This window comes from Erithacus rubecula (assembly GCF_903797595.1).
Source record: "Erithacus rubecula genome assembly, chromosome: 12".
Taxonomy (NCBI): Eukaryota; Metazoa; Chordata; class Aves; order Passeriformes; family Muscicapidae; genus Erithacus; species Erithacus rubecula.
Window position 1 is genome coordinate 10,124,251 of NC_136664.1, and position 14,385 is coordinate 10,138,635.

Consider the following 14,385-nt stretch of genomic DNA (forward strand, 5'->3'; position numbering starts at 1 on the left):
CATTGTGGGTGAGTGAAAAGCCCATGCAGTTTTCCTTCACCATCTGAGATAGGCATGGGATGGTGTCCCTCCAGCCAGCTGATTTCTGTCCTTCCCTGGTCCAGCCCTGCAACCCCAGCAGCAGCTCTGCAGGATGAGTACCATGCCTGACACTGATTTTTCTCTTCTCATCTCCTCAGAGAGGGTCCAATGCTGAGCTGGAGACGTGCAGAGGGTGACAGGGTGAGCTGCTGGCCGTGGCTGCAGCAGCTCCTGTGTGCTCACCTGTGCCAGGCTGTGCTGCCAACACCATCCATGCCACCAGCACCTGGTGTCCAGCCCTAGCAGCCACAGTCACTGAAAGGCCTGGGTTGGAAGGAACATTAACCTCACCTTCTTCCAAACCCCCTGCCATGGGCAGGGACACCTTCCACTACTCCAGATGGCTCCAAGCCCCATCCAACCTGACCTTGAACACTTCCAGGAATGGGGCACCCACAGCTTCTCTGGGCACCCTGTACCAGTGCCATATCCATTCAGAATATTTTTTTATACACACACACACACACATATATATATGTTTATGTACTTATATATATAATGGTGCAATATACAACTTTTGTGCATTGAAAGACCAAGCAGTCTGCCTGAATTTATCAAACCAGCCAATCTAATAATTCTCTCAAGAAGCAGAGAGAAAATTCAACATGTTTCTGCACCATGCAAGTACCATCAGCCCTTTGGTGGGAAGAGACCTGCTAGCACTGTTGGCCTTGCCCTCTTCCAAGGAGTGATTTTCCTGCCTGAAGTCAGTAACAAAGGTTCTCCCCAAAATGCCACACTTGAGCTGATTTCCAGAATGTGGCATGCATCTGAAAGATGGATGCTCAGGAGAATCCATAGGTGTCTACAGTCATTGCTGTATTCCTTCAAAACATGAGAAACTGGAATTGGCCCTGTAAAACACAATTAGAATCCCCATTATGATTTGCCAGACACCACCCATAAGAGAAAAGCTAAGCGGATTTTTTAATCTGAATTTGTACAGGCTTTTCTGTCATTCTTTCAGTAGATTCATTATTATTTTTTGCCCATAATTTGTATAAAGTACTTAGCATTCTAAACAGATCCTTTTTAACCTTTTGCCCAACTTAGCTATTTTGTACTCTTTTTTTTTTTTTTTCTTTTTAAAGAGGGAGAGATGGAAAGGGAGAGAAACCCTTTAAGTACCCTGGGCCTGGGTTCCTTCAGTATGCAGGCTGTAAATGTTTTACTTTGATTTGAGATACATGACAATAAATTAGGGGACATTTATCAAAGCTGCTTTGTTGCATTGCTGACAAAAGCTGCTTTTTGCATAAATTACTGCATTATACAAATACACTTAGCAGGATCCTGTTTCTTTGATGTTGGTGGAGGAGATTTATGTCCAATGGAGTTTTTATTTATCTGCCCTGTTCACCTCAACAAGGGCAGGACATATTCCTCAATTAGTTCCATACCCCTAGAAATGACATATATATCTCACAACTAGAAGCAGAGAAATTTAAGCAAAACAAAACAAAAAAGCACAAGTGCACTTTTTCTGGCAAGTCCAAACTACTGTGCAGTGTAAAAAGTAAATATTAGGCTGGAGCTATGGCTTTGAAATCTTTGTTCTCAGACTGCTTTGAAAGCTATTTAAGTAAGCTAATTTTGACAAAACAATATTCCCTTTGCAGAAAAGCTTTTCTAGACTTCATTAAGAGACTAAGTAAATACGAGTCCTTTTCAACAAATACTTGATAGCCGAATAAGTAGGTTAAAAGAATAGATTCCCTGGGCAGTAATCCTCTCTGGAACTGTATTTATGCTAAAATCTCTTCCGATGAATATCTAATAAACTAATGAAGGCCATCTTAGGCTAAATGGTGAATTAGGATGGGTAGAAAGGAGCTTCTCAAATGAATAAATTGGCTAAACAGTTGCACTACTTAAATGAATACAGAATCTCTGGAACACCATTTCTGAGTGCTATTCTTCTGTCACTCACCATCTCCATACCTCAGTCTACACGTAATTTATTTTGTTCCTGGGTCAGGGGTTCAAATGCAGCCCTATGTGGCCACTCAGAACTGTTGCTGTACGATGGCCTGAGATCATTCCAGAGAGCCCTTTTCTACCTCAGACCTCAAAAGCAAAAAAAAACAAAAAAGCAAAAATTTACTATTGCCTTCCTCTTTATACAAATACTATATACATATATATACATAATTCTGTTTGTAAATATATATTATATATAGTTTATATATATCTATACACATGTATAGTGTTGTCTGTCAGTCTTTGGTACATTTTTTAATCAGTGCCAGACCATGAAGAAGAGATGATCTGGAGTACTGGAGACTACAACTTCGAGCCCCAAAGTTGTCAGGGCCTGAGATAATTTTAAAGCTTTGGCAATGAGGGGAAAGAGCTGATACTGAGAGGGCTGAATCAGCTCCTGCAGATGGTTTGGAGCATCATCCTCCACATCCTTGGACAACCATTCCCCAAAACTGGAGTGAAGCCTTTACATCTCTGGAGCACTCCAGTGAAGCTAAAAGGTTCATAATTGGCACCTCTCGTGTTTCACCCTTTCTTTATTGGCCTTTGCCAGGCACTTTTTTGATTTTTAAATATTTGTGTCAGCAGGACTTTGAGATTTTGCTCATTCTTGTCTATGAAACTATTGAAGATTTTCAGTTAATAATAAAAAGAATTCTTAAACAATTAAAATATTTCATTAGCAAACTCTTCTTTTGCTTGAAAGATGCTCTTACATGTTAACAATGTGGAGCTTTAAATAGGATCACACTTAAAAAAAAAAATTCTGGAAAATGTCCTCTGTCCTTTCCCCTGTATCCAGACACAAGATTAAAAAAAAAAAAAAAAAAAAAAAAGTGAGATCCTTTGAACAAACATTTCATGATGGCAGGAAAACAATAAAATCATATGAAAATAGATTTTCGTTATTCAGGCAGCTCTAGGGAGCAGATTCCACACAGTGCATTTCAATGATCCCAGACAATGAATTACTATCATAATTTGTTCTTAAAGTCTGTTTAATTGGCTTACTTAGCCACCTGTTCAGCGTAGTTACCATGAGAACACGGTAACTGAATTGGTTTTGCTAAATTTCTGAGTGCCAGCCTTTCATCCTTCATCCTGCCTCCTTCACCCATAAAGTATCGAGTAATGCTTAGCACAGATTTAAAAATAGTGTCATAGCCATGCAACACATATTTTAGCTAATCAGGAAGGAACTGAAAAGTTCTAACAATGCTATGCTAATCGGGGCATTCACTCACTGTCAGCTATGCCTGTTCCTGGGTGAGTGTCAATTTGTTACATCCCACTGCACATATAATAACAGGGGAAAAGGTAAATAATGATATGCATGCTAAGTGTATGTAGGGAGATGAATTACATCAAACCATTTCACATGAAGAAGTTCCATATAAAGGAGCAAAATTGTGAGAGGAAATTCAGCCAAGGACTTTGAAACTGCTGTCCATTCTTTAATTTTTTTTTTTTTATTGCATAATTAAAGAAAAGAAAAAGTAAGCAGAGTTAAAGGCATGAACTTCCATTTAGCAACACTCACCACATTAAAAGAAAAAGTTATAAGGCACTGGGGCACCCTTTGTTGCCTGCCGTGAGTCAGATTGCTTTCCTCAAGACCAGTGTAAAGGATTTTTTCAGAACAGCAGATTCTGAGAAGGAGAGGAGTTCAGCAGTAGAGCATAATTAGCACTCTCTAAAACTGGAGCTACAGTGTAAACAGCTCCAGTCTTCACTGCACAAAGCAAACAAACAATCCCAGCTGAGAATTCCCTGGCAGGAACCGAGCAAATACGGCCCTCGCTGCTGACTGCTGTTATTGCTATGGTTGCTTAATCAAAACAGACAGCAGCATGTAAAAATGTAAATATTTGATATTTGTTAATACAGTCCTAAGTTATTGCTCTGGCCTGCTGGTTTGGTTCCATGCATTGGGATCCTCTGTGCAACTCGCTCGTCATACATTTCAGCAGAGGAATATTTTTAAGAAGCCATTATCTAAACTGCTGATGTAATAAGGCACTGGTATATGAAATACACTTAATAACTCAACTTCAGTTATTTATTGTGAACGAGGGTGCATTCTCCTTGATTCCATTTCCCAGCAAAATATAAGTGGAGCTTTCATCATGAGTGCTTGAATTTATGGCAAGCAGACCAAGTGACATTAAGAAAGCCACACAATCCCTTCATTCAGGCTTTAATAAGGAAGCCAAGGAAAAATTATCCAAGCTGGTTTGCGGGTGACAGCACAAGAACTTTTTGGAGTCAGAAAGTTAGCACGGAGGCTCCCTGTCAGCCCATTAAAAAGCAAGGTTGGCATTCCCAGATATTGGAACCATGTGTGCAGAGGAATTTTTCTTCTGGTAAGACATTCCAAATATTGTCCCAGAGCCAAACACTTCGGTGTTAGACTAATTTAAGCAGTATGTTGGAATCAGCTCTCAGGACTTTGATCATATGGAGATCGTTTGTTACAAATTGAACTAACCCAGTCTCTATTTCTGGTGGATCAGAACTATGGATTTGTTGAATTAAATGCCTCATTTAATGCAGTTTGCACATGAAAAGAAAGCTGCACTCAGGAATCTGATAGTGAATTTTTCACCTAACCAACAGGTCTACTTTTTTATTACTTTTAAACCTAATCCATACTCAGTCCACACTGTTCTTAATAAGCCCGAGGCTGTTTGGAGTGAAGGTTTAAATCAGCTCGTATGTTATGGGGGGAAAGCATCACTGAATTATCAAACCGTGTAATAAGGAACACATTTGAATCCAATTCTAGAAATAATTTTATGAAGAAAAATAAATTAGTCCTCGGTTGTTATTTACCATCCAAATAGCTCAGTGCTCTTTCATGACAGCAGTGGACAGAAAGCTGAAAAATGATTTTGCAGACACACAATTTTCTCCCTGCTTCTCATTGCTATCCTCATTTTTGCAGCTGAACTATTGTGAGGGTTAAAAGTGCACAAAATAAAGCATTTCCACATATGGCTGCACTTTCTTTTCATTTCTTGAAGTTATAATGCCTTTAACTGTTGATAATGATATTATAAACTGTCATTTAGTGCATTTTGAGTATATTAAATACATGAACAAAAGATGTGTGGTTCCAGCTGGACCCTGATCAGAAACACTGAGACCTGATTCACTGAAACTGCAGATAGCAACGTGCAGAGCTTGTGAGGAGCCTTGTGGAACAGGTAGCAGTTGCAATAGTAACAGAATAAAATAATTGATTAAAAGAAAAGAACCTGGCAGCAATTATTTCTCCAGGAATGGGATGAAACAGAGAAATGGGTGCCCAAGTGATGTCTAATGGAAGAGTCATTGGCATGCTGCTACACAGTGGACTGACACAGGGCTTGAGTATATCACAACTCTCTGCCTTGGGGAACTCAGGATTTACACTGTTTTCAACACATTTTCATCTGGAGTCTCACACAAAATAAAAGCAGGAACACCAGCAATTCCCAGGGACCCTTCCTCTCAGTCCCAAGGGAACCTACATAACAGAGCTGACATGGAAGGAAATGGGAACTCTGCTTTCTGCCCAGAAGGGGCAAAATGAATCTCTCCAACCTCACGGCTTTGAAGGGACCCTAAAGCTGAAAACCTCTGATATATGGATATCATTTTTAAAGACATCTCACTGTTTTACTGGCTTAGCATAGAGATAAAATGCCATGGTACATGTGCCTCAGCCTCTTGGTGCTGTACAGGCACATCCAGCCACTGCTGCTGGAAAAGGAGCTCACCAAAAACCCATAAAGGTGAAATCACTGTCCAGACATGAGCCCTGAGCAAGAATTATTGAGAAGATAGGAACAGACCATGGAAATAACTTGGCATTACCCTAAGCCTGACCAAGGCAAGCTCAATCCCCAGTTTGTGCTGATCATGGTGCTCCCACTGCATTGAGCACCAAGGGAACCATCCTGAGCCTCCCCTGTCCTTTCCCAGGCCATGGGGACGATGGTGAGCTTGGCACAGCACAAAGCAGGAGGGGGAAGCAATAAGGATTTGAGTGCTCCAGATCCCACCCTGGGCCAAGGTGAGTGGGAAGGATCTCCCACGGATCGTTCATTCCAACTCCCACTGCGTGCACAGAGCAGAGCTCATTCTTCATAAAGAGAAGGGAAAGTGCTCCTTTAGGGGGAAAAAAACCAACAAAACAACACAAAACAACAGTTATCTAGCAGATACTGATTTATACACACGCACACACGTTTATATATATATTTTATTGGCAAATAAAGAAAGATCAGATCTTTAATGAAATCAGGATGGGTTTGGGAGGTGAACTTGAGCTGAACTCCCCAGATTTTCATGGAACTTCAATTAAAAGGGTTTCAGAGGAGTTGCTGAAAGCCAAGCACTTGCCATTGAAAGCTTAATTTAAAATGAGAAGCGTTTTTACACCACATTTCTCAGTGAAATTCTATCCCTGATCCTCATTATATACTTTTTTCTTGAACAATATATTTTTTTTCAGATAAACCATGTGACAATGTATATAAATTTTATCCTCAGGTGCTATGACCAGTGCACACATAGTGGCTACAGTGACTAAAGAAACCATCATAATTGTGCAGAAAATCACTCTGCCTTCTCCATTCTAAAACTAGTGGTGAAATTTCAGTCAGAACTTTCTGTCATGTATGATATATAAGGATTTAGAAAACTGATAAATACTAGCAAAAAAAAAAAAAATGTGGCTTGGGGAAAAGGAGTGAAATCTAACTTCAGAAAACAAAAGAGAAGAAAATAATTAAAAATAAAGATGGTTGTTTAATTTCTGCTTACCAGCCTATTCTCCTTCAATCCCAAGAATTCAAGGTAAATATACAGCCTCACTTTTAGGGCCCTTTTTAATACCAGTGGAGTCGCACAACTCAATCTTTGAGCTCTACCTTCAAAACATATCCCTTGATCAGATGCACTACAATTCAATGTGAATGTCAGCTTCTGGGTGTAGAATCAAACTAGCAATTGAAGAGTGACAAAAAATGGACACAGAGCCTGGAGTTTCAAAGGCTTGAAGGCATTAAGGGAAATTATCTTGTTTTAACCAGGTACCAGGAAATAAGTTACTTTGAAAACCATTTAAATAAATAATACTTTACAGTGTAATGAAACATGATGGAATAGAAATTATTGTAAAACTTTTTAAAGTAATGATGGGGGAAGGTGTGCCTAAAATAACAAAATCCAGCGCTGTGTCAGGGACACAGTTACCAAGACAAACTTTGTGTGCTGTGGGGTGGAACCTCTCCCTCTGCCCAAGCTATCTGCACTGCAATTGAATAATAACAGACCTGCAAACCATAGCTGAGCTCGTGGAGCTGACATGTAAGACTAAGCTCTGTAGTTTCATGGTCTCACATGCAAATGGCAACAATAAATAGACTGAAAGGCCTTGTTCCAATTAAAACATTAATTTCACATACTTCTAGTTCTCATTTTCCTATGATTATTTCTTCTGTCCTCACTCTAGACTTCTAACTCACTTAAGAAAAGGCAAAACCAGATTGTCCTCAAAGGCTCTCCAGTCTCCTTCCTGGTGAGGGGGCTCAAGAGGAATTATTTCTTCTCTCACCCTTTTGGGTGACCAGCTGTGTCCTAATACCTTCTTTGTTCTCATTGCATTCAGCAGTGAGGAGCAAACTCCAAAACTTCCTTTTTGTAGTCTGGGAGAAGAACTGAAAGTTCAGATTGCCAAACCTGGGTGTTAACTGGATGAAAGTTAAGAGTCTGGATTGTCTCTTATGGGGCTGAAAAGTTGTCTTAAAATGGTTTAAATATTCAGAATATTCAGTTTTGTCATGGCTCCACAGAGATGGCTCCAGCCCTGGTTAAACTTCATTGTGAGAGCACTGGGCAGCAGCCAGCCTTTTCCAGGTCAGTGTTGTGTGCCTTGGCTGGTGATTGCTGCAGAGCTCCTACCAGAGCTGGGACTGCAGGGCTTGCTGTAATTTTGGAGCCATCTGAGCACGGCCAGAGATCCAGCAGGACAAGGCTCTGGGGACAGGCCCAGCTGCAGCTTTGCTGGGGCCACCAAAGCACTCAGCTTCTGCTGGCTGGATGTCTGCAGTGAGCAGGAACTGGGGCAGCATCTCCTCCCAACACAGACTGTCCAACAGCACCTGCAGAGTGGGGGTACAGCAAACCCAGCACATCCTGATGTAAACACACACATAGATATGTTATTATGTTGTATTATATGTTACATATTGTATTCTTAATATATTTTATAATAGTTCAAATCAAGATCCTTCAGGCTGGTGCCAGAGACCCACCATGGGGTTGACACACCATTGAACCATGTATTAGGACAAGTTTTCATAGAGAAATAGATAACCTGGTATGACTCAGAGGAAAGAGCTTGTGACCTGGTACCTCAGTCTCAGCTGCTGCACAGACCAGAGCTAACACAGCTAAACCAGGCTGCTCCCAAGATGCCCAGGGTTTCACAGATAGGGACAACCTTCCCATTCATGTTTTCAGCTTGCTATAATGCAGCAAGGGGAAAATCTGAGCAGATTTTTCTCTCTGCTTATACCTTCCCTTCCCACAGTTTCCTATTTTACAAAGAGGTTAATGCTATTTAAAATGCCAAATTCATTAAATCTTTTGTTTTCTCTAAATAAGAAGAAAATGGTTTCTTGCAATTTTATGGGAAGCCATCAATCTTTCCCAAAGTGACTTACTATATGGGAGAAAATAAACATTGCTGTTTATGCAAAGCAGAGCAGAAAGGCTGCAGTCATGGGCAAAGCACTGCTTTCTTTAGCAGTAGCAACATATTAAAGCCAAATGTAGTCCACTGAAAGTGACATAAATAAGTGGATTTCCCATCTGAAACATTGTTTTTAGCAAGAGAAGCTTTTAATCCCCTTAAGTTCATTTCTAATCTGTCTTGGAAGTGCTTGTCTAAAGAATATTACATTGATATAAAGGATTTAATTTATTAAAACTAAACACCAGCCAGCACACTACTAAAGAATATCTTGTACACAGTACTCTCCCAAATGAATAAAGCTGCTACAGGTAGAAAAAAAAACCTGCACAAACACATGGCACAGCATTCATTAAAAATTCACACATTATGTTCCTGAGCTCTCCTGCTCACTGTGCTTTTCCCAATAAAGCAAACACTTTAGAATTCATAATACCTCTTTATCCCATGTGCACAAATGACCTCCCCTCCTTTATGCACCTAGCAAATGAACAAGTACAAAAGGGAATAGAGTAAGCAGAAAACTAAACATGCCCTCTCCTACCCAAGAGCATAAAGAGAGGGCAAGCAGAGGTTCTCTGAAGGGTTTAGAGCAGCCTTGACCAAGATGCCAGGGCTCCCATCAGTTTTGGCCAGTGCAAGCTACATAGGCAGCATCAATTATACAGTTTGTCAGTCAATTAATTTTAAGGGCTCTTTCTTAGAATAGAAACTGAAGGAAACAAAAGCTGCCTTCAAACTACATTTAAATCACTCGTTAACCACAGATTTGGCAGACTGTTTAATAATCAGCAAGAAGCCAACTACCAAATGATAAAATGGCCTTTTCTCTCTTCCTGAGGGTATGAAATATCTGTTTCTAGTGGCCCACCTTGAGACACCATGAGACATCTCCCTTGTTTCTCCAGGAGTGCTTTTAGGTGGTGTCCAAACGCTGTTATGTCAAACAAGGCCCCAGAGATCTTTTAATCCTACACACTAATCATGGAAAAACTTGCAGAAATTTTCTGAAAATGAGTAACCAACTGTCATAAGGGAAGATTTAGTCCACAAGGAGAAACCTTCACCTTCAAAAATGTAGTTACTATGGGGCCTCTTTCCTAAATGTTTCAGTTCAATATAGTAGAGGTCTCCAGGGTTTTTTTTCTGCCTTGACAAAGGAGACATTATTTATTGGGAAAATTCTGCTGTGCTGTGGCACAGTGTGTGTGTTGTGACTCATCTTGTATTACACCCATTGATTCCTTCTGAAGTCACAACGGAAGCTCACTGTTACAAGTGAGATCAGAATTTGGTCACACATTGTTATCACGCTGGATCTTAGCTGACATTGCACATGACATAGTTTCCATCCATTTCAATTATGGCCAGCAGCCATCCTGCCTCCATTTCTAGCCCACATAGCTTAAGTCAAATGGGGTCAGGATTGGTCAATGCTGGAAAGTCTCCAAAGAAAACCATGAGGCAGGCAGAGGTATTATTCAGGGATTAAGATTTAAACCTGCAGAGAAACATGTTGCTGAGGAGTCAGCCTCTTAGGAGGGGTTTTCTGCAAGGCAGTCTTGGGTTGGTGCTGATGCTGACCAAACACAGCCCTCACTCACAAGCCATGCTGCTTTTTGTCCTACTGCATGACACCAAAGTGAAGTGATTCCCATTGTATCAGCTCACACAGCCATGGCATTTCCAGCAGCAGGAACACAGCCTGGTGTGAGTAGAGGGAGGACTGGCTACCCTGAGCTCTTGCAAAATAAATTGTCCATGAAACTGGGGGCCTATCACAGGAAACCATTTTTCACCAGGTACATATTCTAACTCAATAGGAAGGGCAATTACAAAAATGCTCATCTTTTAGGAAAGGATTAATCAACACAGAAAATAAAGTCTTCTGCCTAATTGGAATTCCCTTTTATTCCCTGCATTCTTCCCACCATTTTAGATGGTGCTGTAGCACAGTCAAGTGGTACTTACTGACAATTTTATCTTGGGTAAAAGTCCATGAAAACATTAAAACATGAACAAGTCATCAAGTCAGTTTATGAATCAATATACAGATTTCCTCCATGCCCATAGCTGATTTCCATAACCATGAGCGTGCTGAAATCCTGTCTAGATGCCAAATCAATTTTTCTTATATACGAACATCACTGCTACTTGAGAAAGGGAATCCGTGCCAAAAACCTCACGCTCTTAACTAATTATTTCTGTGACTCCCTCCTTGCAAAGCACAATGACTGCCACATAAATACACACAACATTTATTAGGAGCAGGCACACTTCCCACAGGTTCAGCCTGAGTGCAGCAACATCCCTGACAAGCTCATCTTCCCAAAATGTGCAGCCAGCCTTTATCACAAGAAATTCCTCTGCTTTTCCCAGGATTTTTTGCTGTGAAATATTCGAGCACTTATCGTCTCAAGCAGGGCAGCCAGGAGGGTTTGGAAATTCCCAGCTCTCCATGGATGCATCCTGCACAGACAACTGTTGTCTGGCATTTGCTTTCACTGGTCATTGATCCTGGTCTTGCTCAGTGTCAGTGTGGAGCTGCTGCCTGTGAGATGAGAGCAATACTTTATGTAAATAATGTCCAAGTAGAGGAACTAATCATTAATGCAGACTCTTCTGAAAGTAAAAGCAAACAGCATTTGGCAGAGAAAATTGTTAATGAGAGGGTCATCAGGGAATCCATTCTGCAAGCCACATGGAGATTTGCAGAGTATTTCCTTGTGAGGCATCTCAGAGCAGATGTTGTGCAAGTACCACTGATGTGGAGCAGGAGAAAAGTGGGGTTGAGGTACTGAGTCAGTGCTGATGGCCAGGTAGAGGGAAGACAAGAGGCTGTCAGCACAGCAGGGCCTGAGGAGACATGGGCTGGTGTGGACAGGCTAAAAGTGTACTGATGTAATGATGTAATGATGCTGATGTGATTGCACTACAGGGACTGCACTGGGGAGGTCATGGTTGGGTCTTGGCACCAGCCTCCAGGTGTTTTTGGCTTTCTGGACTTCAGGCACCATTATGCTTCTGTGGGGGTGTAAAAGTGTGGATGTGTGTGTAAGCATGAGGAGCAAACCTAAGCTAACCCTTGTCTTTCATAGGTGGCTTCTGTTGTTTAAAAATAAAGTGGACACAGAAGAGGAAAGAAATCCCACCCTTGTGTTCCACATTAATATATGGTTTTGTTGAACTGCTGGCCCCTGCCATACCACCAGCCACTGCCTGAGCTCTTGGCTACCCTTCCCCATGTACTTCCCTTGAGAAAGAATGAGTTTTCATCATTTCAAGCATCAGCAGTAACAAGAAAAGGATATATCCTACTTAAACAGCACCCAAATTGCTACATACATAAATTGCAAATTAAATATATTATGCAAAAATCTGAATCCCTCATATAAAGCAAGAAGATAGAGTGCATTCCAGGCTAGTGGTGTGATGGGTATCTGAGAAAGGTCTGAGGAAAAACTGCTTCCTGGAACACTTGTGCAGTGTCCTTCCACAATGCATTTACAGGAGAGAATACCAACTGATGGAAGGCTGGCAGTGGGTGTATTCACAGCCTGAGTTAGGACTGGAGTCCAGGTTCCCCAAAAATTTGAGAGCAGCATATCACTGTGCCACAGCCAGGAGACAAAGCTCATGGCAAAGCTCTGGGCACTGAAGCATTAATTCTGTGGTATCTTGGCTCTCCATGGCCTTAGACCACCACCCAGATTGGTACCCTGAGCACTGATCTGTCTCTGAGGATTTGTCTGAGTACACCTAACTGGCACTTTCATGCTCTGTCCTAATTTCTAGTTAAGTTTCACTTCACTGGTGAGAAACCCTGCCCCCGTGGTGATCCTCCAGTGGGCACTGGATGCTGCCAGCCAGGTGCTCTCACTGGGGATTGTCACTGTCCCTGCCCTGACCCAGCTGAGCCGTGGCACAGGAAATGCCACAGCCATCCCACACCACAGAGCCAAGCTTCTCCAGATTCCTGTCCAGGAGAGAACAGGAAAAGTGGGTTTTGAGCTAGTGCTTTCTGCTGCAACGAGGCCAGGACTTTCTCAGAGCTCCCATGGAAGCTGTCCATGTTCCCTGGCTGCATCTTACCCAGCAGAGGCTTTTTTACACCTTTGTTCCAGATCAAGCACACATGGTCCCAAGCTCTGTACATAAACCCATGGCACCTCTGAGAAGGAAATAATCCAGTAATTGCTGCCAACACAAGGGCAGTGCCCTATGTAGCATCATCTTGCCATTTGCAAAAATAAGCTAAATACCTAAGTAGAAGTAAAAGCTACAGACAGGACAAAACCTGTGGATGTAACAGATCCACCTTTTCTGGGTTCTGGTGGATCAGTATCCTAAACAGTATTCTGAAAATTCTGTTGCAGTCTAATGGCCAATTCTCAATCTAATGGCATAAGAGCTGCAGGACTGAAACACTTACTGTGACTCAGAACTGACTATATTCTACCTCTCTGCTGTAGTTTACATAAGGGGATCATAACCTCCTCTGGCACCATAAATAACCATGCCTGTGCAGCAGCAGAGCCAGGCACATTGGACAAAATCATCAAAATTGCTAACCAAACAAGCAGAAGGAGTTATTAAAGAGCGCTCAGGCTTCCACATGTTTATTTTCAATGATTTCTACTGCAAGCACTGCCTTAGCTCTCCCAAAGAGCCAGGACACTGATTGTGCTCTCATTAAACAATGCCCTGTCATCAAGCTGAGATGTTGGATAAAATGCATGATTATTAATCCCTTCAATGTAATTATAGATGACAAGAAAGAAAGAGGGGAGACCGCACCAGTGGAACAACTTTGCTCACAAGAAGACAGAACAAGCAAGTATGAGTGCAGATATTATAAATGTTTCTAATTCAACTAAGCAGTAATTTTTTGTTTTTCCAAGTAGCATCCACTGGGTTTTGCCCACAGCTATGAACATACTCTATGTGGTTAGTAAGGCTGCAGTTCTAGTAAATATAGAAGTAGGCAGTGTTTTTGTTAAAATAAAATTAACGAGCCTTTACTTCATCGACAACATTTTGGCTTCAACAAAATGACAAACCTGTAGTCAGAGCCTGGCTGATAAACTAGTGACCCAGCTCCAGTGTATGGTTTCCATGCACATTTTGTGAAACCATGGGTATGCCTTTGCCTATCTTTTTGTGAATCTGAGTGGAGGAGCCAGGAGCAGCATGAAGGGTGGTGTGTTAATGACCAGGACAAGTTTTCAGCTGAAAGACAAGGAAGTTGCTTGATAAGAAGCAATGTTCTCTGTTCTCTTTCCAAGGGGCTGTGGAGGCACCATGTGTGAAGGGAGCTAAGGTATGGACTTCCTGAAGAAGGGATGCAATGACAACAGCAAAGAGGCAGAGGTTCAGAAATCATTTCCAAATATCTGTGTGATATTTGTACAAAGTCAGTGAGGCTCCCTGGGCTGCTGAGCCCAGGACAAGGTGGCTCGTGTGTCTGGGAAAAGACATTCCTGAGCTACAGAAGAGCTGTTGGGTGGGCTGGGACACGGGCAGAGGAACAGGGCAGAACTGTGATAAATGAGTTACAAGGAGCAGGAACACGTGAGGGG

At 41.6% G+C, this 14,385-nt stretch overlaps 1 protein-coding gene across 1 annotated transcript in view; it reads right to left on the reverse strand.

Moving 5' to 3' along the window:
- Positions 1–883: 883 nt before the first annotated feature.
- LOC306806849 (uncharacterized protein) overlaps positions 884–14,385 on the reverse strand; it is a 125,795-nt gene continuing 112,293 nt past the window's right edge. Inside the window, exons 5-6 of the mRNA XM_079315944.1 lie at positions 2,012–2,148; positions 884–935 (exon numbers count right to left, since the gene is read on the reverse strand). The gene's annotated coding sequence lies outside the window, so the exon portion shown is untranslated. The remainder of the gene's footprint in view (positions 936–2,011; positions 2,149–14,385) is intronic.